This window comes from Rhincodon typus, chromosome 38 (assembly GCF_021869965.1).
Source record: "Rhincodon typus isolate 14 chromosome 38, sRhiTyp1.1, whole genome shotgun sequence".
Taxonomy (NCBI): domain Eukaryota; kingdom Metazoa; phylum Chordata; class Chondrichthyes; order Orectolobiformes; family Rhincodontidae; genus Rhincodon; species Rhincodon typus.
The window spans coordinates 14,472,081-14,495,331 of record NC_063369.1 but is presented as its reverse complement, the minus strand read 5'-3'; positions in this window follow the sequence as shown (position 1 = coordinate 14,495,331).

Here is a 23,251-nt window from a genome sequence, read left to right as displayed (position 1 = left end):
CACATGCACAAGGCAATGCCAGGGTCCGTGCCAATAGATGAGCTGAGATGACACACTGGGTGCCAACCCTGCTCTCAATCCCAAAACCTTCAGTGGCTGGTTACTGGTGGCATCTGATTCCATGAAAAGACATTGTTTTCTGGCTACATTCTTCCTGCTACTTCCTCGTCAACGCAGAACACCAGCTGCCTGGCTAATGTCAAGCAAACAACGTAACAAAGAGCCAAGCTTACTGGGAGTCTCTGGGGGGTGCATGAGTGGTTTCTGTCCAAGCCAGCTTAAAGAAAGTGCATTCTGATAGTGTCAACTGCAGAACGTGCTGAAAGTAATTCGTGGAGACTGGGGTGAAAAGTTTGAACAGATTTGTAGTTTGGGTTGTGGATGAGGTTGTAGACATGCTCGCCGAGCCGTTGGGTTTGGTTACAAACGTTTCATCACCCTGCTAGATAACATGGTCAGTGGGCCTCTGGCGAAGCGTTGGTGTTTTGTCCCGTCCCACTTGTTATTTATAGGTCTCGGTTTGCTGGAGTGGTTGGTATCACTTCCAGTTCTGTTTCTCAGTGATTGAACTGTCCTGATATACAAACCACTGAGAAACAGAACCGGAAGTAATCCCAACCATTCCAGCAAACTGAGACATATAAATAACTATTGGGACGGAACACCAAGGCTTCACTGGAGGTGCACTGATGATGTTATCTAGCAGGGCGAGAAAACGTTTGCAACCAAATGCACCTGCTCGGCAAGCATGTCTGCAACCTCAATGGGGTGAACTTTGAAGTGTGGCGTCTGTGGTAATGTAGGGAGAAGCAGCAGGAAATTTGGGCACTGCAAGCTCCCACAAGTTGCTCACGTTTAGCGTTGCTCACTGAGGGAAAATGAGTGATCAGAATACCAGCAAAGATTTGAAACGCAGTGCCTGGAGTATGCTTAATTTACAAGCAATTATGTGAGTGGAATGGTGATGGATTTAACTTTGTACCCAACATAACTAAGAGCTCCAACAGTGCTTTCCCAGCAGACTCCTCAAAAAAAAACAAAAGAGGCTCTTAAGCATGAAGTGAGCTCAAAAAAAATCATGCCCATTGGCCTGAGTTATCAGGGAAAAAATGAACACATTTATATTTCCACACTCCCAAAACCAAGTGCTCACAGAGATGTACAGAACACCTCCTCTTTTTCCTCCAGACTTAAATTATTGAATAACATTGTCAGAAGAAGACAAGCTCAATTGTTTTGTTCTTTTCCCACCTGTGATTGTATGCAGCGGGTAATTATGATGGCCTAGCGGTATTATAGCTAGACTGTTAATCCAGAGACCCAGGTGATATTCTGGGGAGCTGCGTTCAAATCCCACCATGGCAGATGGTGGAATTTGAATTCAATAAAAATATTTTTGGTGGGGCATGGAAGGCATATGAACCTGATGAACACTGTTCATTGTCCCATCTTCAACAAACCTCAGTGATAGTGGGGGCCTGAAGGCTGGATGAGTCTTAAGGCCCACACATTCCAAAACAGAGCCCCCAGCCAGTGTTCACGTTCAGATGGGATTTGTACAGTAGATGCTTAAGTCAGGACTATCCACCTCAAGACTTTGGCCCGAAACTCCCAGAAGGAAAAAAGCCGGTTAAAAAACAAACTGCAATATTTAGAAATGAAGGTTGACATTTGTACTGGAGATTCTTTCTGAAGTATACAAGACGAGTCAGAGCAGTGTGTCTCATTTACCAGTTTGACTTGTCCCATAGAATTGGGACAGTGTGGAAGCAGCCCAATGGGCCCATTGAGTCCACACTGCTGCCCCAACCACTCCGAAGAGCAGCCCACCCAGACCCATCCCCCTACCCTCTCCCTGTAACGCTACATCCCCCATGGCTAACCCACCTGGCCTGCACATCCCTGGACACTGGGGTAATTCCACATGGCCAATTCACCCTGACCTGCACATCTTTGGGCTGTGGGAGAAAACTGAGCACCCAGAGGAAACCCACGCAGACACAGGGAGAATGTGCAAACTCCACTTAGACAGTCGCCCGAGGCTGGAATCAAATCCGAGTGCTCGGTGCAGTAAGGCAGCAGTGTTTGTTTTTGGTTTCAGATCTATCTCCTAATTCAGGACTGTCTGATGACTGCTGATTTAAGCCTGCAACTGATTTTCAGTTATTCACGCGTTCTTGCCCCCACACTTAGGCCTAGAATGTTTGTTTCCTGATTCAGGCCCACATAGAACTGATGCCTCACCTCTAATCTCTGATTCAGGCCCAGGCCACAGCTTCTGATTTAGGCCTGAACCCTACTTAGAACTCACACTGACTCTAGGCCAAAAACTGACTCCTGACCAATTCAAGCCAGGATGAATTTCACAGATGGAGTTGCTGTTACTGAAATTTTGTCCACGCAGCATGCAAGTGTGGATGGATATGCATGTCAAGTCCTTGGCATTGTGTTTATGCTGCTGTTAGAGTATAAATACAAATCTGTTCTTTTATCTGAGGGAAAAACTAAAGCTGGTCTCAAGATTATAATTTCAGATTCTGAACGGCACATGGTGGGAACATCACCCCCTGAAAGCTCCCCTCTGACACACTCACCATCCTGACTTAGAATTATATCACTGTTTTTTCATTGTCACTGGGTCAAAATGCTGGAATTTCCTCTCTAACAGTATTGTGGGTCAACATACAGCACATTGACTGCAGCAGTTCAAGAAGGAATTTCACCGTCAATTTCCTGAAACCAACTCAGGATGGGCAATAAATGTTGGCCCAACCAACAATGCCCATATCCCACCAAGAAATGACAAAACAGAACCTATGTTAGTCATTTCTTCAAAGGAGATCCATAATCCTCCTAATCTAATCATTTCTGGAGTGTTTCCATTATTTTACCTTGCATCCGTTGATATAGTCATAGTCATCCAACACACAAACAGACCCTTTGGTCCAACCAGTCCATGCTGACCATAATTCCAAACTAAGCCAGTCCCACCTGCCTGCTCCTGGCCCATATCCCTCTAAACCTTTCCTATTCATGAACTTATCCAAATGTCTTTTAAACATTGTAATTGTGCCACATCCACCACTTCCTCTGGAAGTTCATGCCACACGAGAACCGTCCTCTGTGTAAAAGATTTGCACCTCATGTCTTTTTTAAATGAGTCTCCTCTCACCTTAAAAATGTGCTCCCTAGTCTTGAAATCCCCCATCCAATCTACTATTAACCCCATCTATGGCCCTCATGATTTTATAAACCTCTATAAGGTCAACTCTCAACCTCCTATGCTCCAGCGAGAAAATGTCCCTGAGTCTATCCAGCCTTTCCTTATAGCTCAAAACTTTCATTTCTGGCAACATCCTGGTAAATCTCTTCTGAATCCTCTCCAGTTTAATAATATCTTTCCTATGACAAAGAGATCAGAACTGGATACAGTCCTCCAGAAGAGACGTCTCTTCAAAGAAATCTTTTAGTGTTAAGAGCAATTTTGAATTGTATTACTGGTTTTAAAAAAGGCTCCTTTCTTCGAAGATAACACACTGTGGATATTGGGGGATTCTGGGGGAACGTCAGCTTCCCTGCTCCTCTGATGCTGCCTGGCCTGCTGTGTTCCTCCAGCTCCACACTGTGTTATCTCTGGCTCCAGCATCGGCAGTTCTTACTATCTCCTTTCTTTGAAGCTTTTCTTTCACTGATCAGGACATTTTGCAAGAATACCATTGTAATGTGAATAAAGCCTTTCTATATAATATGAAAAGAGAGTGCTGATTGATTGATAAATGGACGCTGTTTGGTACATGTGGTTGCACGATCCAGTTAGAAGAAACTTGGCAGTTAACATGGTTTGTTTACATGTTATACCAAGCAGGTTGGCATTGATTGGTGTTGCTTGAGAAATGGCTATCATCTATTCTGTTGAGTTAAGCAGGATGTGCCGCGCCAAAGGTTGTCTCCTGTAAGGTTTCTATGATTCACTATGTGTACCTGTTCTTTTTGATCAGGTCCCTGGGTATTAATATGCACAGTCTCTAGCCCATGCAGGTGAGCCACACAGTGACAATATTAAATCGGTTGTCAGCATAATTCTTACCAAAGTCAGGATTGTTTAACAAATGCTGTCCATTCAAGGAATCATGCCTAAGGCTGGACATCGAATTTTGAGATTTGTAAGCACAGGCAGTCCCTTGCCTGTCTACCTCATGTTAGCCTAGAAAAATAATCTTTGAGCAACAGTTGAATGTAAATGGTTCATGCAGCAACAACGCAGCAATAATACAAGTATTGTTTGTCACTACCAAGGTGTTACTATCAAGCCATTCTGCTTGAGTTGAGTCATGTGATATATGAATTTCAGTGCCAGCGCAATGCCACAAAAACTGAAGTTGCTGGAAAAGCTCAGCAAGTCTTGGAGCACCTGTGAAGGAAAAAAATGGAGTTAACGTTTCAGGTCCGGTGACTGAGGAAGGGTGCTGCCAGACCCTGCTGAGCTTTCCCAGAGACTTTGCTTTTGTTCCTGATTCACAGCATCTGCAGTTCTCTCGGTTTTTATCTAGTGTGATGCCAGTTATGCGAGCCCTATAATCCAAAGACTGGCAGGTCATGTCAAACGGCATGTCCCTTTTTTGGCTGTTGGCAATAAGTAAGGTGCTTTCTGCGCTCTTCCCACATCTCCTGTCTGCCTCTTACCCTTTCCTGATTCTCCGTCTCCTCAAATCCTTTCTTTAATACCCAGAAGTGTTGTCACACACAACTGAGCGACTTCCTCACCACCAAAAGCATGCTGACTTTTTCTCTTTGTAACCTGCCAGTGTGGCCAACCAAATACTTCCAAGCTAAGCCCATTATGGCTAATGCAATCCGTTGAAAGTGAGGGGGAGGTAGGGAGAGAGGGAAGGGGCTCAATCGAAATGGAGTTGGAGGGGGAAATAAAGCATTGTATGCCCCGTGGTGCCCACCTCTCTCTAAAGGTATTGAAAACATCGAGGGACACTGTGTTCATCTTCTCTAAGGACTCCTGAGCACGAACGTAACCGCAGAAGATGGGCAGCCAGTTGGCAAACTTGACCCTGTCCACAGTCCGCAGTTTATAACCAGCTTGCAGACCCATGAGGAGGTCCCTCTGATCTGCCCACACTCCTCCACACCGGGTGCCCAAACATCAGTAACGCGGGGCTGAAAAAAATCCTTTTATTTTAATCTTGTCCTTTAATACAATGAAGCTGCCCTACGCGTTGAGATATTGGCCTGGAGTATCTCTGGCTGGGATGTCTGCGCGCACACAGCCCCTGAAGCTGATTGCTTCTTATCGCTCAGCAAGGCTCTTCAACTCCTCATGGATAGTAACACACTTTATTTACCTGCATACGGTGAGTAATTTGTCTTATACAGTTCTCTAGTTCAGTGTCTGAGACCTTTCACTTCACACCTTTGTTTTAGACCAGTGTCTTCTCTCTTACTGAGTCCCATGATCAGGTACAATGTAGTTTACAGCATCACAGATGTGATACGGTGTTAAAGGAGCCCATTAGAGTGTAAGACTATAAGAACTAGGAGCAGGAGTGGGCCATCTGGCCCCTCGAGCCTGCTCTGCCATTCAATAAGATCGTGGCTGATCTTTTCATGGACTCAGCTCCACTTACCCACCCACTCACCATGACCCTTAATTCCTTTACTGTTCAAAAATCTACCTACCTTTTCCTTAAAAACATTCAATGAGGCAGCCTCAACTGCTTCACTGGACAGGGCATTCCACAGATTCACACAACCCTTTGAGTGAAGAAGAAACCAGCAGTTATACAGATTGAGGAGCACAAACGCTCAAGAAGGAGCTCTCAATGATGTACAGAAACAAATATGGAGATTGGCCCGGCTCCATACAGCTACTGGCCTGATGGTAGGAGACAGAGAGTGGGGGTGGGAGAGGATTTTTTTTTGGATTGGAGGCTTGCGGCCAGTGTTGTTCGACAGGCAACAGTGCTGGGTCCACTGTTGTTTGTCATTTATGTAAATGATTTAGGTAAGAGTACAGAAAGCATGGTTAGTAAATTAGCAGATGACAAGAAAATATTTGATATTGTGGGCAGTGAAGAAGGTTATCTAAGATTACGAAGAAATCTTGATCAATTGGTTCAATGGGCTGAGGAGTTGCAGATGGTGTTTAATTTGGATAAATATAAGGTATTCATTGTGGTTAAACAAACAAGGGCAGGGCTTATACAATTAATGGTAGGGCCTTAGTTACTGTTGTAGAACTGAGAGACCGAGGGTTCAGGGACATAATTCTTTGAAATTTGCATCACATATAGGCAGGGTGGTTAAGAAGGTGTTTAGCATGCTTGCCTTCATTGCTCAGCTCTTTGACTATAGGAGTTAGGACGTTACGTTGAGGTTGTACAGGACGTTGGTGAAGCCTCTTCTGGAGTACTGTGTGCAGTTCTGGATACCCTGTTATAGGAAGGAACGTAACTAAATTAGACAGGGTCCAGAAAATATTTACCAGGATGCTTCTGGGAATGGAGGGTTTGAGATATTTATTATAGACTGGGAAGATTGGGATAACAAAGTGTGGAGCTGGAGGAACACAGCAGGTCAGGCAGCATCAGAGGAGCAGGAAAGTCAGGGCCCTTCTTCAGAAATGGGGAGGGGGAAGGGAGCTGGGAAATAAATAGAGAGAGGAGGGATGGGCATGGGGAAGGGAGGTGGGATGGTGATAGGTGAGTGCAGGTAGGCCCTGGTGGGGATTGGTCACTGAGGTGGGAGGAGCGGATAGATGGGAGAGAAGATGGACAGGTTGTGTCAGGTTAATGAGGCGGGGATGAGACAGTGGGTTGGACATGGGATGAGGCTGGGGGTGGGGAGATTTCAAAACTGGTAAATTCTATGTTCAGGCCATCAAGCTGTCAGCTCCTGAGGCAGAACATGAGGTGCTGCTCCTCCAGTTTGCGGGTGGTGTTATTGTGACACTGGAGGAGGCCCAGGATGGACATGTCACTCAGGGAGTGGAGGGGGAGTTGAAATTGTTCGCGACTGGAAGGTGTTGTTTATTGCGTACAAAGCGGTCTCTGAGCCTCCGCTTGGTCTCACCGATGTACAAGAGGCCACATCAGGAGCAGCGGATGCAATAGACCACATTGATGGATTTGCAGGTGAACCTCTGTCTAATGACAGAGGTGGAAAGTTCGTTTAGTGTCTTGAATGGAGGTCAGGGGGCAGGTGTAGCACTTCCTGCGGGAAAGGTCCCGGGGGTGGTGGGGTTTGTGGGGAGTGTGGAGCGGATGAGGGAATCACAGAGAGAGGGGTCAGTTTTCCTGCTCCTCTGATGCTGCCTGGCCTGCTGTGTTCCTCCAGCTCCACACTGTATTGTCTCTGACTTCAGCATCTGTAGTTCTTATTATCTCTGGATAAATTGGATAAATGTTTTTGAATAAATATGGATAAATTCAGGAATGTGAAAGGTTTTGAGGGATATGGGCCCAGCACAGGCAGGTGGGACTGGTTTAGTTTGGGGACATGATCAGTATGGACTGGTTGGACCAAAGGGTCTGTTTCCATGTTGTATGACTCAATGACTCTATAAGTGAGTAAGCAGGCCCCCCATGCGGAGGACAGTCATCAGTAAGAATCCGAATAGATTCCAAATGTTCAAAATCTTCAAAATCTCCCCTCCCCCTACTGCATCCCAAAACCAGCCCAGCTCGTCCCTGCCTCCCTAACCTGTCCTTCCTCCCACCTATCCCCTCCTCCCACCTCAAGCCCCACCCCCATCTCCTACCTACTAACCTCATCCTGCCCCCTTGACCTGTCCGTCTTCCCTGGACTGACCAACCCCCATCCTAACTCCCCACCTACACTCACCTTTACTGGCTCCATCCCCGCCTCTTTGACCTGTCTGTCTCCTCTCCACCTATCTGCTCCTTTATCCATCTTCCATCTGCCTCCCCCTCTCTTTCTATTTATTTCAGAATCCTCTTCCCCTCCCCCATTTCTGAAGAAGGGTCTAGGCCCGAAACATCAGCTTTCCTGCTCCTCTGATGCTGCTTGGCCTGCTGTGTTCATCCAGCTCTACACCTTGTTACCTCTTCCAAATGTTCACTCTGTTTTTGCTCTCTCCAGGCTGCTAGACAATGCTTTTCCCTTAATGCAGAGATTGATGATATAGGTTTAAGGTAGGGGACAGGAGGTTTAGAGGAGATGTGAGGAAAAGATTTTTTACCCAGAGGATGGTGGCAAACTGGAACTCACTTCCTGTAAGAGTGGGAGAGACAGAAACCCTCATAACATTTAAGGAGTCTTTAAATATGCAATGCCAAGGCATTCCAGGCTATGGACCGAGTGCTGTAAAATGGAATTAGAATCGTTAGTGATTGTTTTTGACTGATGTGGACTTGATGGGCTGACGAGCCTTTTCCTGTGCTGTATACATCTCTGATTCTATCTACGACACAAACAGCTCACATCAGAGATAGTAGAAACTGTAGACTTTACTGGCTCCATCCCGGCCTCTTTGACCTGTCTGTCTCCTCTCCACCTATCTTCTCCTCTATCTATCTTCTATCCGCCTCCCCCTCTCTCCCTATTTATTTCAGAACCTCCTTCCCCTCACCCATTTCTGAAGAAGGGTCTAGGCCCGAAACGTCAGCCTTCCTGCTCCTCTGATCCTGCTTGGCCTGCTGTGTTCATCCAGCTCACGTCACAGCCAGTTTACAAATCTTGTCAGCATCCCCTGAAAGGGAAGGGGAATAAAAGCAATTAGTTACTTCCAATAAATAATTTAACTTCATTAAACTGGCACAGAGTATAGAAGGAAGACAAGCACAAAGATTTAACAATGATGGCAAAACTCATAAATTAGGGATTATATTCAACATAGAAACTGCCCCTCGCTAAGAACATAAGACTATAAGAGCCAGGAGCAGGAGTGGGGCATCTGGTCCCTCGAGCCTGCTCCGCCATTCAATAAGATCGTGGCTGATCTTTTCATGGACTCAGCTCCACTTACCCACCTGCTCACCATAACCCTTAATTCTTTTAGTGTTCACAAATCTATTTTTCCCTTTAAAAATTCAAGAAGGTAGCCTCAACCGCTTCACTAGGCCAGGAATTCAGCAGATTCACAACCCTTTGGGCGAAGAAGTTCCTCCTCAACTCAAACCTAAACCTGCTCCCCACCTTATTTTGAGGCGATGCCCCCTCGTTCTAGTTTCTCCCACCAGTGGAAACAACCTCCCTGCTTCTATCTTAGCTATTCCCTTCATAATTTTATACGTTCCTGTAAGATCCCCTCTCAGTCTTCTAAATTCCAATGAGTATAATGTCAGTCTACTCAATCTCTCCTCATAAGCCAACCCTCTCAACTCCAGAATCAACCTCGTGAACTTCCTCTGCACCCCCTCCAGTGCCATGGTACATCTATGGATAAGGATGGCATAGATAAAGGATATATGTTCCAGAAAGATAGGTGAAAATAACATATGCTTCCCTCAACACCTGCCGCAGACCCAGTCAAGCAGCGATGTCCTTTAGGACCTGACCAGCTCGGTCAGTAGAGCTACTGAGAACGATTTGGATGATGAATGTAAAATCTCCCACCCAAAGACAATACTGAGGATTGATTCTTTTAACAACAATTGTTTTGTGGTCATCGTTAGACTCTTAGTTCCAGATTTGCATTGAATTCAAACACCACCATTTTCTGTGGTGGGATTTGAACCCAGGTCCCCCAGAACATTACCTGGGCCTCTGGATTAACAGTCCAGCGATAATGGCTCAAGGCCATTGCCATTCTTAAGAGTGTAGGAAATAAGCGCAGGAGTGGGCCATTCGACATTCAACATGATCTGACCGTTTCAAATTCCACATTCCCTTCTGCCCCGAAGATGCTTCGGCTCCTCTGTTGGATAAGGATCGATCTCTCTCCACAACACAAATATTCAACTTCCACTGCCCTTTGAGAGTTACAAAGACTCCCAGCCATTGCCCCTGTCCTAAAAGGGGATTACCAGTTTTAAACAATAGTCCCTATCTGTAGACTCGCCACAACAGAAATGATCCTTTCTATGCCTGCCTTTTCGAGACCATTCAGGATCATATAAACTTCCCTGAAATCAGCCCTCGCTCTTCTAAACTAGATTATTCTTTCTTCATGTCCATCCTCCCTTCAAGGAATTCACCATCTGTCCCATCACCCAAGGATATGGGTCAAGGGCAGGAAATTGGGATTTGAGCACCTCTAGCGGTATGTAGTGATTGTAAAGAGGTCAGAATACGCGATCCCTGATTGGGGCTGTTAACCTGGTCCATTGAGGGAGCCCTGGCTGACAGATATAAACAGGAGGGTCAGAGGTTCTGCTCACTCTGAGAGCTGGCTCTCAGGGAGCTGGGTCAGTGTTAGGTACTGTGCACATATGAATAAAGGGTGACTTGGTGACAGGATACTGGCCTCTGTGCAGTTATTTCACGGCAGTTATTGTCAGCGCAGACTCGATGAGCCGAAGGGCCTTTTCTGTGCTGGATGACTCTATGGCCTAGCCAATGCTCACATATTTGTGCACTGAGGAACACGCACAGAGACCTTTCTCTCTCCCTAGCCCGTGATGGGGACCATAGCTCCTGTCTCCATTAACTAGCACGCTTATTGCATGTGGTTTGACTCGATTTAATGTGATTTATTGTTGTTGCATGTACCTCAGTGCAGTGAAAGGTTTTGTTTTGCGTGCAGTACAGGCAGATCATACCATACAAGGACATACAAATCATAGGGTGATTGAACAGGGCAAGGTGCACACGCTTATGGCTGCTCAGGAGGTGCACAAAGTAAGATCAACATTAAATTTGAAATTTGAGCGGTCCTTTCAGCAGTCTAATAACAGCGGGGAAGAAATGTTTCTTTAACCTGTTGGTGTGTGTGTGTTTAAGCTTTTGCATCTTCTGCCTGATGGTAGGTGGTTGGAACAGATTATAAGTGAGGTGGAAGGGGTCTTAGATGATGTTGGCTGCCTTCCTGAGGCAGCAAGAAATGAAGAAGGAGTCAATGGATTGAAGGTTGGTTAGTGTTTTGGTCTGGGCTGCGTTCACACTCTCTGTAGTTTCTTACAGTCCTGGGCAGAGCAGTTGCTGGATGCATCCAAGTAGAATGCTTTCTATGATGCATCTGTAAAAGTGTGGTGTACAGTCGGTTCTGCTATACCGTGATAGTCCCATTCCTGTGCAACGTCGCAATATAGGAAATTGCACCACCGAAATAACAGGGCCGATGGGAAACATGGGGTTGGGACTGGCCACCAAAAAAAATCACTCAAAATCTCTCAAAAATCACTCAAAAGTCCGACATAAAGGATAGCACAATTTGAATGAATGTTTAATTCATATCTATTAATGAAATAAAAGTAAATTTAACACATTGCCTTGAAAAAATGTCAAGACGACTAGATGGGGGAGGAGGTTGTACAGTACCTCTCACAGAAAGCACTTCATGACAAAGCGCGAGAAATGATCACATGATGTCAGTACAGACGCTCTCTCTCTCGGCACTAACATTGTACATATTCAGGGCGAAGACCGTGAGACGATCATGTGATGTTGACGCCTACTCCTCCACACACCGATGGAATCGCGTTATAGCCAACATAAGTTCACGTTTTAGAAATAGCGTTTCCCTCATTCGTCAGTCGCGTTACAGCCAATTCGCGCTGACAGAACACGCGTTATAGCAGAACCGACTGTCCTTGGAAGTAGGAGCTAAGAGACTTCACAAGGGTTTGTGTGGATTTTACTGCTTTTGGCATCAATCCTTCATCAATTAGACCCAGTTTGCCTGACGCCTTTATTACACACAAGCACAGCAGGTGGAAACTCAAAGTGGGAGGCCTGGGTCTGGTTAGAAATCCAGCCTCAAGCCTCCAGTGTCAGGAAGTGGAGCAGGTGGAGGAGATGGGTGATCGCACTAGAAGATGAACTCTACAGCTGCTCTTGGAAAATGTTTTATTTAAAAACCAGAAAAAGAAGAAAAAAAGCAGTAAAACAAATAAATCAGATATCATAGAATCATCGAATCGCTACAGTGTGGAAACAGGCCATTCGGCCCAACAAGTCCACACTGACCCTCCGAAGAGTATCCCACCCAGACCACCTAGCCTGCACATTTTATGCCACTACACAATGTACATTTAAATACATATGTACATACTGGTCCAACTCTTCTTCCATACAGATTGTTCTCCTATAACGTGATAGCTGCATTCTTGTGTGACCTTGCACTATAGTAAGCCACCATTGGAAATCGCATTATATGGAAATCGCTGTAGAAAATTGTTATACCTGTACAGCAGAAAGTTTATGTTATCCAAACAGCATCCACTATTCATCAATTGTGTTACAGTCAATTCGAGTTAATGAAATACTCCTAATAGCAGACATACCTGTACTTCAAAATGACACTCAAGCATCACCAGTAAATTCAGGGTTTTTTTAAATTATCCACGGGATGCAGACATTACTGGCCGGGCCCAGCATTTATTGCTCTTCCCTAATTGCCCCTTGAGAAGGTGGTGGTGAGCTGCCTTCTTGAACCGCTGCAGTCCATGTGCTGAAGGTTGACCCACAATGCCTTTAGGGACAGAATTCCAGGATTTTGACCCAGTGACAGGAACAGTGATCTATTTCCAAGTCGGGATGGGGAGCGGATGAGAGGGGAACTAGCAGGTGGTGGTGTTTCCATATATCTGCTGCCTTTGTCCTTCTAGATGGAAGTGGTCGTGGGTTTGGAAGGTGCTGTCTGAGGATCTTTGGTGAATTTCTGCAGTGCATCTTGTAGATAGTACACACTGCTGCTACTGAGCGTCGGTGGTGGAGGGAGTGGATGTTTGTGGATGTGGTGCCAATCAAGACGGTTGCTTTGTCCTGGATGGTATCAAGCTTCTTGAGTGTTGTTGGGGATGAACTCATCCTGGAATTGGGGAGTATTCCATCACACTCCTGACTTGTGCCTTGTCGATGGTTGACAGGCTTTGGGGAGTCAGGAATGGTGACTCACTGCAGTATTCCTAGCCTCTGACCCACTCTTGTAGTCACCGTGTTTATGTGGTGAGCCCAGTTCAGTTTATAGTGGGGGATTCAGTGATGGTAATACCACTGAATGTCAAGGGGTGGTGGTTAGATTCTCTCTTGTTGCAGATCATCTTTGCCTGGCATTTGTGTGGCATGAATGTTACTTGCCACTTATCAGTCCAAGCCTGGATGTTGTCCAGTATTGTAGCATTTAGACACAGACTGCTTCAGTATCTAAGGAGTCTCCAAAAATGCTAAACAGTGGCTATTGCTGAGAAAGTTGGCATAGTGGCTCAGTGGTTAGCACCGCTGCCTCACAGCACCAGGGACCTGGGCTCAATCCCAGCTTTGGGCAACTGTTTGTGTGGCGTTTGCACATTCTCCCTGTGTCTGTGTGGGTTTGCTCTGGTTTCCTCCCGCAGTTCAAAGATGCGCAGGTTAAGGTGGATTGGCCATGCTAAATTGTGCAGGCTGGGTGGGTTAGCCATGGGAAATGCGGGGTGGGAGTGGGTCTGGGTGGGATGCTATTTGGAGGGTCACTGTGGACTGAATAACTTGCTTCCATGCTGTAGGGATTCTATGAAGGTTTGACTGCAGGCTATGTTCTTGCTCCAGACTGAAAGCATCAGTGCATTGAGTGCTGAGCTCCAGAGAAGAATCAAACTTGACTTCCAAACCTAAACTATGTTTCTCTCTCTACTCTAGCTACCAGAGCTACTGTGTTTCTCCAGCTCTTTTTCTGTTTGTAGTTCAGATTTCAGGGATCTTTAGTACTTTTCGTTTGACCTTCAAAGGAGTGCTGCAGTGTTGGAAGGGTGAGATCTGGAAGTAAAGCACCCCTCCTGTCTCACACGGATATGGCTGGTACTACTTAATGAGGCGAACCCAAGTATGCAGCCAACACTCCATCCTTATTGAAGACCAGCAGCAGGACTTGACGACTTTGCTCATTTATGGGTCTGCCCTGAAGATGTGTTCGTTGAAGTTTGTTGTGTGGGAATTAACTGTGATTATTCAGCTCTGTGCAGCAGTGACATCTACCATAAAGTGCCTGACTGATGGAAGATGCCCTTTAGTCTGAAGCTCTTTCTTAAGCGACACAAAATTGAACATGGCATCTAGAAAAGAGGGAAATTTAGCATGTTATGTTGGTGTAACCTAATCCAAAGGACGACTGTGCTTAATCCTCGTTTCATCATCTTGACTCCCCCTCCACCACGCACAATGCCACAGGAAGCTGGCTACAACAACAACTTGCATTTATATGGTGCCACCCAACGGAACGCAACATCCCAAGGTGCTTTACAGGAGCGTAAACGGCAATGGCCTAGGGAAGGTGATGGCCTTGTGGTATTATCGCTGGACTGTTAATCCAGAGACCTGGATAACATTCCGGGGACCCGGGCTCAAATCCCCCCATGGCACGTGGTGGAATTTGAATTCAATAAAAATATCTGGAATTAAGAATGTAATGATGACCGTGAATCCATTGCTGACTGTCGAGGAAAAACCCAACTGGTTCACTAATGTCCTTCAGGGAAGGAAACTGCCATCCTTACCTGGTCTGGCCTACATGTGACTCCAGATCCACAGCAATGTGGTTGACTCTTAACTGACCTCTGGATAATTAGGGATGGGCAATAAATGCTGGTTAGCCATCGATGCCCTCATCCCGTGAATGAATAAAGAAAAAAAAAATCCATTTGAAGCCAGAACACGTTAGGGCTTGCAGATAATAGATTGGTTAAATAGATAGTTTTCTTAAGGGGCATCCTAAAGAAAACAGAGAGGTGCTTACAAACTAGAAGACATTGGTGGAATAAAGACCGTGGTGGATAAACAAGGCAGATGCAATTGATGAGTAACATGCAACAAGATATCTCAAGCTCTAGAAATCAGAATTTGGAGGATTGGATTTGAGTGATCATGTGTTGGTCCTTAGTATTGAGAGCTTCCTTTGACTGCTCAGAATGTTATATTGTTCTTCCTGTCACCTTGCAAGGCCGTCCTTCAGATCCCAGTTCTCTGGGCCAGTTCTCGCTCTGATAAGCAAGAACAATGAACGAGACCCAAAGGCATCCTCAGAGACCTTGCCACAGCTTTCCATTTTAATTAAAGGACAACATGGGGCTAGTCCCAATGGACGCCCCATATTGGTAACTCGCCAAACAATTGCATGAAAGGTAAAAGTAACCATCCCTTTGCTGCTATCTTTGAGTTCGGGGTCCCGACTCCATTCTCCTTTCGTCTTAGGAGACACAAAACTGAAACCTTCCTCGAGGTATGTCACCCTTGAATACTCTTCCTGTATCCATTATTAATTTGTAAAATGATGTGCTGCTCGATAGTTTATAGCAGTCACTGTCCTTCCCTAGTCTCTGTTAAACACCAGTTTCCCTGACGACATGAGGGTGACTTTCATGACCTTGTTCAGGTAGACATGCTCACGCATGGATCATGACAGTGGGAATGCCACAGTAATGATTTTTATTTGCACATCAGGCGAGGCAGTGAGAGTCTGATGTTGAAGTACATGATCAGTGTGGAAACAGGCCATTCGGCCCAACAGGTCCACACTGCCCCCTCTGAACAGCATCCCACTCCGACTCATTCCCCTTACCCCTGCATTTCCCCATGTCTAACCCACACATCCCTGAACACTATGGGCAATTTAGCATGGCCAATCCACCTACCCTGCACTTCTTTGGACTGTGGGAGGCAACTGGAGCAACCGGAGGAAACCCAGGGACGAGGTCTATACACTTTAGAACCAAATAGACTGATTAGTGATAAACAGTATGGTTTTGTGTGGGCGAGGTTGTGCCTCGCTAATATGATTAAGTTTTTTGAGGAGGTGACGAAGATGACTGATGAGGGAAAAGCGGTTGATGTTGTTTATATAGACTTCAGTAAAGCTTTGACAAGGTCCCTAATGGCAGACTGATACAAAAGGTAAAGTCACATGGTGTCAGGTGAGCTGGCAAGATGGACACAAAACTGGCTTAGCCAGAGGAGACAGAGGGTAGTGGTGGAAGGATGTTTTTGAAATGGAGGGCTGTGACTAGTCATGTTCCACAGGGATCAGTGCTGAGATTTCTGCTGTTCGTGATCTACATAAATGATTTGGCGGAAAATGTAGTGAGTTTGCAGATGATACAAAGGTTGGCAGAAAGTGAGGGGGATTGTCAGAGGATACAGCAGGATGTAGATAGTTCGAGGCATGGGCAGAAGAATGGCAGATGGAGTTTAATCTGGACAAATGTGGGGTGATGCATTTTGGAAGGTCAAGAACAGGTGGAAATTATACTGTGAATAGCAGAAGCCTTAGGAGTATTAATATGCAGAGAGATCTGGGTGTACTGGGCCATAGATCACTGAAGGTGGCAGCGCAGGTAGATAAGGAAGTAAAAAAGGCCTATGGCATGCTTGCCTTCATTGGAAGATGCATTAGGTATAAGAATAGACAAGTTATGTTGCAGCTTTTTAGAACTTTAGTTAGGCCGTGCTTGGAATGTTGCATACAATTCTGGTCACCACACTACCAGAAGGATGTGGATGCTTTGGAGTGGGTACAGAAAAGGTTTACCAGGATGTTGCCTGGCATTGGGGATTTTAGTTATGAAGAAATAGACTGGGTTTGTTTTCAGTGGAACACAAGAAGTTGAGGGGTGACCTGATAGAAGTTTATAAGATTGTGAATGGCATGGATAGATTGGAAAGTATGAGGCTTTTTCCCAGGGTGGAGGGGTCAATTACTAGCAGACACGTGTTCAAGGTACAAAGGGGAAAGTTTAAAAGAAATATGGGAGGCACAATTTTCACACAAAGGGTGGTGAGTGCCTGGAACACGCTGCCGGAGGAGGTGGTGGAAGCAGACACAATATCAGCATTCAGGAAGCACCTGGACAAATGCATGAATAGGAAGGGAATAGAGGGATACGGATCCTGTAAATGAAGACAGTTTTAGTATGGAAGGGCAAAATGTGTCAGCACAGGCTTGGAGGGCCGAAGGGCCTGTTCCTGTACTGCATTGTGCTTTGTTCTTTGATCTATAAGCACCTCTCAACCTCCAACTCTCCAATGAAAACAATCCCAGCCTATCCAGCCTTTCTTTATAACTCAAACCTTCCAATCCAGGCAACATCCTCATAAATCTCTTCTGAACCCTCTCCATCTGTCCTTCCTATAACAGAACTGAAGCAGTACTCCAGAAGAGGCCTCACTAATGTTCTGTACAACCTCAACATGACGTCCCAACTCCGATACTGAAAGCTCTTTTGAGGAAGATTAATTCCAAAGACTCTCAACCCTCTGAGAGAATTAAATGCTTCCTCATCTCTATTTTAAGTGGACACTTCCTTATGTATAAACTCTGACACCTGGTTCGAGATTCTCCCACAAGACGTAACACCCTTTTCACGTCCATTCGGTCAGCTTCCCTCAGGATCTTACCTGTTTCAATTAAGCCAAGAGCAGTTCTTGTTATGATACATTTCTGGAGTAAATGGCATTAGAACCCTCCTAGCCCATAGATAGTGATACTACCACTGTACCTCAAGAGTCTTTGACAGCTCATGAAAATGGAGATGCAACATGACCAGAACATTTAGAACATGTCTTCTGAACTCAGAACGTTGACTATTTCTCTCTCCATACCTGCTGAGCTTCTCCAGTTATTATTGTTTTTGGTTCAGATCTTCAGTATCCGCAGTTCGTTGTTTTATTTTATGTTTTCAAACTTCTTTTTTTACTGCTTATCGCAGCTTTTTGAGATTGAGGGGGTTCTAAAAATGACCTGAGTGTCCTCATTTACATATTTACGGATTGAAAGATGCCATTTTCAAATGTTAAAGGAACAGGCAGTGAAGGAGAACCACTCAATTTCAGTGTGAATTGGAGAGTTGGCGTGCGTTTCTGTGATAACTCATATACATGTCCAGACTAACGTCCCAGTGCAGTGCTGAGGGAGGGCCACATTGTTGGAGTCAACGCAGTTCTGGTTATTGCCTCTGGGTGAGAAAGCTTTTCCTCACATCCCCTCTAAATCTCCTACCTCTTATCTTAAATCTCAGTCTCCCTGCTCCTGATCCCTCTATCAAGGAGAAACGTTCCTTCCTGTCTACCCTATCTATGCCCCTCACAATCATGTTCCCTCTCAATCACATCTGCTCCAGAGAAAACAACCCACAGTCTGTCCAATGTCTCTTCATCACTGAAACCCTCCATCCTAGGCAACATCCTGGTGAAAATCCCTCTGCCACCCTCTCCAGTGCAATCACATCCCTCCCGTAATGTGGATTCCAGAACTGCACACCATCCTCTGGCTGTAGCCCTCACCAATGTTTGTGCAGTTCCAACATTACCTTTTTGCTCTTAAACTCTTTGCCTCTGCTAATGAAGGTAAGTACACTATAATCCTTCTTAGCTACTTTATCCACCTGTCCTGTTACCTAAGGAGACCAGTGGACATGCTCGACAAGGCCCCTCTGATCCTCAGTGCTTACTAGAGCTTTTTCCTGTGCTGTAGACCTCTCGGACTCTGTGACTATAATGTGCGCCATTGCCTTGTTTGTCCTGCCCAAGTTCATCACCTCAAATTTATCACGATTGAATTCCATTTGCCACTGATCAGCCCATCTGTATCCTCCTGTAATCTAAAGGCTATCCTCCTCACTATTTAGCACCCCACCAATTTCCATATTATCTGTGAACTTACGGATTGACCCTCCTACATTCAAATCTAAATTGTCTATATATACCGTAAAAAACAAGGGCCTCAACACTGACCCCCGTTGGACTCTACTGGACACAGACTTCAATTAAACATCCCTTGACCATCACCCCCTGCTTCCTGCCACTCAGCCAATCCTGGATCCCATTAGTCAAAGCTCCTTGGATCCTCTGGGTGCTTACCTTCACTATCAGTCCTCCATACCCAGCAACATCCTCATAAATCTCCTCTGAACCCTCTCCATCTTAATAATGTCCTTCCTATAACAGAACTGACACAAAGGCCTTGCTGAAGTTCAAATAGACTGTAGTGAATGCATTGCTCTCATCTACACACCTGGTCACCTCTTTGATGTAACTGAGTTGGTCAGACCTGATGTCCCCTTAACAAAACCATGCTAACTGTTCTCGATTAATTCTCAGGATTGCTTCCAATAGATCCCCCACCACTGAGATTAGACTGACCCTCTCTGTGCTTGCTTCAGATTTCCAACACCTGTAATATTTTGCTTTTACCGAAGTGAAGATGGCCCAAGATATAAAGATGGTGTGGGTCTCCTGATGAGAATATTGATGAGCAGCATTTGCAGCCGCCTTTCACACTTTGCTCAGTCGATCGCAGACCAAATTCGGATCAGGGTGGCGTATTTTTTGAGGAGTTGAAGTAAAGGGGAAATATCGAGGTTGGGAATGGGGGAAGGGTTGGCACACAAACTGGAGGCCTTTGTGGGGAAGGGAGTTCCCGGCGTGAACTGGAGGCGAGTGCCCGGTGTGGACTGGAGGCTAGGGCCCGGTGTGGTCTGTAGCCAAGGCCCAGTGCGGTCTGGAGGCTAGGCCCAGTGCGGTCTGGAGCCAAGGCCCAGTGCGGTCTGGAGGCTAGGCCCAGTGTGGACTGGAGCTGAGGCCAGGTGTGGTTTGGAGGCTAGGGCCCGGTGCGGACCAGAGGCTAGGGCCCGGTGCAAACCGGAGGCTAGGCCCAGTGTGGACTGGAGCCAAGGCCGGTGCGGACTGGAGCTGAGGCCGGGTGTGGTTTGGAGGCTAGGCCTGGTGTGGTCTGGAGCCAAGGCCCAGTGTGGGCTGGAGGCTAGGCCCGGTGTGGACTGGAGCCAAGACCCGGTGCGGGCTGGAGGCAAGGCCCGGTGCAAACTGGAGCCAAGGCCCAGTGCGTTCCGGAGCCAAGGCTGGTGTGGACTGGAGCTGAGGCCGGGTGTGGTTTGGAGGCTAGGCCCGGTGTGGTCTGGAGCCAAGGCCTGGCACGAGCTGGAGGCTAGGCCTGGTGCAGACTGGAGCTTAGGTGCTGGCATGAACTTGGGGGGTGGAAGGACTGTAAATTGTACACTTTTTCAATTTTCTTTTTCATTCTTATGCTAGACTTTATTATTTTTCTACTTCATGCCAAATGCTTAAATATCTGTCCTGAGGTATCTTGTACCTAAGATCATCCTGTAATGTGATGACTTGTAAAGTTTTCACTGTATCTTTTTGAGTACATGTGACAATAAAGCTAATTCAACTCAATTCAATTTCCATTGCAGTCACTTTCTCAAATGCGTTCCCCACTCAGAGCACATCGGTGCCAACATTATACAAGCACGTGGCGAATTTCATTCCATCCCTGAACCCCTTCGATCTTCCATGCAAATTGTTGAAGGTGGGGGCAAGCTACTTTATTAAATACCTCTCTTTTTACTAAACTCTCCCAACCTGTCGGAGCAAATTTTCTGATTTCCCCAAATACCTCCTACAACCCCATTCCTCTGAAAAAATAAAGCTTTGATGAAGCAGAGTTGGGCGTTAGAAGTTTTAAATATCAACCCCATTCATTATCTCTGTGAGTGCAATCCTGTAAAATGCTTAGATTTATCCATTGGCAGAAGCTTTCAAGCCAATTGGACCTTGTTGCTTGCAGATGAAACAAATAAGCGTTTGGTGTTTCGTTCGCTGTAATAAGCTGCTATACAGGGTCCTATTTGCTATGATTATATGTTATAGCACTGATGCTCAAGTTAATGGGTATGAAGTGAGTGAATTATCATGTGCAGTGCTCTCCTGTGCTCTCACTTGCTTTGCTGAATGCTGAGTCAACTGAGTTGAAATTCTCTCGCTGCCATTCAGCCTCACGTGCCGATCTCCCCGAGCTGTAAGGTCACCACACGCTTTCAGCGTCCTGAGGTGGGCAAAAGTTTATTGTGCTATGTGTTGTCAAGCATCCTTCTCCAGTTTCTCTAGAGACATGTCCCCAATCCAACCCCTCAGACGGAACAGAAACTGAACTGTATGCTGGAACTGTAGAAATGATGCAGCACCATTCAACCCACCTTATCCAAGCTGAATAGCATGGTGGATCAGTGGTTAGCACTGCTACCTCACAACGCTGGGGACCCACGTTCAATTCTTGCGTCATTCTCTGTGTGCAGTTTGCATGGGTTTCCTCCCACAGTCCAAAGATGTGCAGCTTTAGTGGGTTGGCCATGCTAAATTACCCCTAGTGTCCAGGGATGTGAAGTTGAGGTGGATTGGCCATGGAAAATGCAGCATTACAGGAATAGGATAGGGGGTCAGTGCCGGAGGTTCGGAGCAGATGGGCCAAATGGCCTCTCTCTGTGTGGCTGGGATTCTACGACACAAAGACAACCAGTTCCCTTTTCTAATCCCATCTTCCTGCACACAGCCCACAGCACTTAAGGTGCAGATCCAGGTACTTTTCAAAAGTGTTTAGGGGTCTCTGCCTTCATCACCATCTCAGGCAGCAAATTCCAGACACCCACCAACAAAAAAGTTTTTCCTCACATCTCCTCTAATCGTTCAGCCACTTCGCTTGAAGCTATGACCTCTGGTTTTTGAACTCCCTCAAATCTTATCTGAGACAGTGGTCCAGCCACCTTGCCCCTCCGAGGGGTCTGAGTCACTGCAACAAATTGTTTGGCTACCCATTGGCTGCTATGCCCTGGGATGACCCTGAAAACCACAGTCCAGAGTCAGGGACGTTGCCGACCTTCCATAGCCTTCCCCTCTACATATAACGACTCTACATATTTGCCCATTTACATTGGTTCAACCCATTGCTTTTCAAATTCTCATCTTTGTAGCTTCACCTGACAAAGGAGCAGTCCTCCCGAAAGCTCGTGATTTCAAGTAAACCTGTTGAACTATATCCTGGTGTCATGTGATTTCTGATTTTGCCCACGCCAGTCCAACACAAGCACCTCCACCTCTTGAAATCTGGCATTCTTGCATCTGTCCTGATGGGCGTAAGATGAGAAACTTTGATGACTTTGCTCTTTTCCCAGTGCGAGCTGGTTAAAATCTCACCGGAGCTCAGTTTTAGACATAGGAAAGCGAGGTGGGCCATTCAACCCCTCGAACCTGTACCACCATTTGGCAGTCTGTGTGCTAAATCCATATACCCGCTTTCATCTGATAACCCTTAATATATTTTTTCCTTAGCAAAAAGTTATCGTACACAGATTTGAAAATTAATAACTGATCCAGCATCCACTCCCTTTTGTGGAGGGGAATTCCAAACTTCACCACCCTTGGTTAATAAACCCACTCAGATATGATATGTATGGGGCAGCTGGGACTTGAACCCAGACCTAGAGATAGGGACTGTACCACTGCTTCACAAAGGCAAGTGTGGCTCTGTTTCTGCTGCTTTTTTTTGGCAGATGAGGCACCAGGAGAGCTGTTGTACATCCTCAAGTGAGCAAATTGTCACTCAAGAAGTCTCATTCGTCAGTTGAATAAGATCAGCAATAATAAAACCGTCCAAATTTGACAAATGTGATTGGGCCCAGTGCATTAAGATTTATTCGAAGAATGACGCAGTTCTGTTATAGAGGAAATTTCTAAACTCAACTGAACCAAAAACCCTTGGGTGTGAGCTGTAGCCACTTATCTCTTTTACATACAAATTTCCAACTGGATTTATATTCTCCATAAGATGGGAGCGCCCAGGTCAAAGTAATCCCGAAACGCAAACCAAGGCAAGTTTATTCATCTCCATTTTCAATGAGTTGCCTTGCAACATTCATCTGTGAAGGGGAACTAAACCCCAAGAGCAAAGCCAAAGTTTGCAGTTTGACAGCCACTCTTCCTTGAGATTTAATAAAACTGGATTTATTTTTATATCTCCAGTTAGGTAGCTAGCGCTCCCATGAGTCAATGGGTGAGCCGTAAGGTATCATTCCCCATAGGAGATCATAGACTGCTTCCAGAAATATGCTAATACCTACCCTCCCTCATCTGACCACCAAAGTCAATGAAGAAAAGGGGGACATTTTTTCCCACAACTTTCTCCATGCCCCTGAACAGACACAAGTTGTGAAGGAACTGGACTTCAGACAATTTGCAAAAGCAGAAATTGCTGGGAAAATTCAGCATGTCTGGCAGTAGCTATGGAGAGAAAGCAGAATTAATGTTTCTGAAGAAAGGGAATTGGACCCTGAAATAATTCCACGGAGCCTGGTGTCCTGTCATT